Genomic DNA, 2,840 nt, shown 5'->3' on the forward strand with positions numbered 1-2,840 from the left:
GTAGAGCTACTGCTTTTGCTCAAGGCGGTAGCATGGATGATTTTGAAGCCATCTTTGTCTTTCTCATCTATGGTTTAACTTTGTTCCCTAACATTGACAATTTTGTTGATGTTAACGCCATTAGAATATTTTTTATTTGGAATCCTGTTCCGACTTTGTTGGGTGACACATATTTCTCTCTGCATTTAAGGAATTCTAAGGGTGGTGGAACCATTGTGTGATGTGTTCCTCTTATGTACAAGTAGTTTATTTTGCACTTGCCTCGGACACCGGTCTTCGTGGAAAACAAGAAATGTCTACGGTGGTCTCAGAGACTTATGTCTCTCACTAATGATGATATTGATTGGTATAATTCTGATTTGGATGGCCTGGATATTATTGGCAGTTTTGGTGAGTTCTCTAATGTGCCTCTCGTTGGTACACAATGAGGGATTAACTACAACCCTGCTTTGGCCCATTGTCAACTTGGGTTCCCCTTGAGAGATAAACCTAATAACATTCAGTCAGAAGGTCTATTCTATCAAGAGGGTAAAGATCCCCAAAATTTGAAGAGTAAGATGGTGCATGCTTGATACAATGTTAATAGGAAGGGAAGAGCCAAGCTTGGTCCATGCAACTGTGTAGCTTTTGAAGCTTACACCATTTGGGTGAAGAAGAGAGAGTTTGAGCTTAAGATGACGTACGCCTGTGAGAGACATATGTCTATGGTCGTGGCTGAGCCATCAACTCTCCCTAACCAAGATATAGATGAGTTGGAAGATGCACTTGCCAAGATGAAGCAAGAAAGGGACCCGTGGGAAGAATAATTCCATGCTTTGAATAAAAAACATGTAGAGTTGCAACTTGAGTCGAGAGACAAGGATGCACTTATTAAGGTTCTTGAAGAGCGTGCAGTGAAGAGACAGAGAGAGCCACAAGATTTATTTTCCTCTAGTATGCCTCACCTTCCAGTGCTTGGAAGAAGATTGTTGATCAGCTCGTCCTTGAGAAAGATCAGATACAGACAACCTTTGAGTCAGAGATCAGACGCATCCGATGTTGCAAGGTATGGTGAAATTTCCTAGATATTTCAAATTGGGTGGTAGCTTTCCTTAAACAATTTGACTACATTCTTGAATTAAATCTACATTATAAAGTTCCCCCACTCCTTTCCTAATTGGCAACACATATTTCATGAACTTAGAGTAATTTGGAATTTGTTGAATTGCTTCAATCAAGGCATGTTGATGTGAAGCTTCTTCAAGATCTACATGAATTTTCCAAATTTTTGTTCTTCATTTTATTTTCTGATTCTTTGGGGAAAAGCTGATGGTGTTCTTTCTTGCAAAAATCTTGATGTTGTGCTAGCTTCTGGCGTTAGAAGACACTGTTGCTGCTTGCAGACCCTATGTTGTTGCTTCAACCAAAGGAATTGTTGTTGTAGGAGTTTATGTCTCTTCTTTTGATGTGTTAGAAGTATTTAAATCCTTCCTTGGTTGTTCAACATTTTGTTGACTTGGTCCTTCACATTTCTCCTTAATGAAATGACTTCGCATGTTTCAATGTTCTTAATACCCAAAGTGGATGATGGGGTTTCAGTAAAGCTTGGGAATGATCCCATAGGTATTAAACTGAGTGTATAAGTAATCTTCCCAACTTGGTTTTCCAAAAATTTATGCTTACACCTTGAGTTTAAAACCCATTCTTTGTTTATTTTATAAAGGACTTCAGAATATTATTTAGTTGTTTGTTTCCTTGTGTAGCCACTGCATGTTTTGGTGTAGAAGAATCAAGGGAATTTGTCGTGCTTGAGGCTTTAATTGATTTTGGGTGTTACTCCATGGGAAGTTTGGATGATTAGGCCATCCAAGGTTGTATGTGTTGTTGTAGAGGTTTTTTTATTTGTTGTTTCCCACATGAATCACAAAAATTGGATTTGTCGAACATTCTTTAAACAAGTGAGATCCCCCATAATAAACACAAGTAATTGCATTGACATCAATTACAACTATGACTAGCTCGACAACTAGCGCCCCAGAAATCGTCAACATATTCTTCATCATTTGGTGTATTTGGGCCACTTAAGCAACAAAGGTAGTGGTCTTAGGGACTTCATGGACATAAACTAGCATCTTTAGGACGACTATGGTAGTTGCTCAAGTAACCTCCCATTGGTAAGTGTTTTTAGTAATGCTGTCAATCAATTTATAACCTTCTTCATAGGACTAAGATAGTAAGGCACCACTAGAAGATGCATCCAACATTTTTCTTGATGATGATACCGATCTATTGTAAAATGTTTCCAACTAAATACAGATTGGGATCTCATGGTGTGGACATTGCATCAATAGTTCCTTGAATCTTTCCCAAGCATAAAAAAAACTCATCCTATCCTTGCCTAAATGAACTGATTTCATTTCTCATATTTTAATTTTTGACAGGAGGAAAATACTTGGCACTTTTCAACCAAGTCATTCCATGCGGAGAGAGAATTAGGCTCTAAGGAATTAAGCTAGCTTTTTTCTCTATCCTTTAAAGAATATGGAAACAATATTAATCTAAAAGCATCATCAGTAATACCAAGGATCTTGAAGTTACTAGCAACCTCTAGAAATGGACTCAAATGTAGATGTGGATCTTTAGTAAAAACTCATGAGTATTGTCCAATAGCTTGTAGCATTTGAAACATTATATGCTTGAAATCAAGTTGTGTCACTATGCTCTCTGGTCGTTTAATTCTATGTGGCAATGCTAATAATGTCATTTTCATTTTTGACTCTCTCTTGCTCTAGTTGTGGTTTTACAATGTGTTCTTCAAAGGATTCAAACAAATGACCAGGAAGAGGGCTTCTTAGTAACTG

The 2,840-nt window shown here is 37.6% G+C and overlaps 1 non-coding gene across 1 annotated transcript; it reads left to right on the top strand.

Moving 5' to 3' along the window:
- The first annotated feature begins 2,301 nt into the window (after positions 1 to 2,301).
- On the top strand, positions 2,302 to 2,406 carry LOC127134161 (small nucleolar RNA R71). Its single transcript, XR_007807920.1, has one exon. It is a non-coding gene; the product is annotated as a small nucleolar RNA R71 (small nucleolar RNA).
- Positions 2,407 to 2,840: the final 434 nt, after the last annotated feature.

The sequence above is a fragment of the Lathyrus oleraceus genome, chromosome 3, assembly GCF_024323335.1.
Source record: "Lathyrus oleraceus cultivar Zhongwan6 chromosome 3, CAAS_Psat_ZW6_1.0, whole genome shotgun sequence".
NCBI classification, from domain to species: Eukaryota; Viridiplantae; Streptophyta; class Magnoliopsida; order Fabales; family Fabaceae; genus Lathyrus; species Lathyrus oleraceus.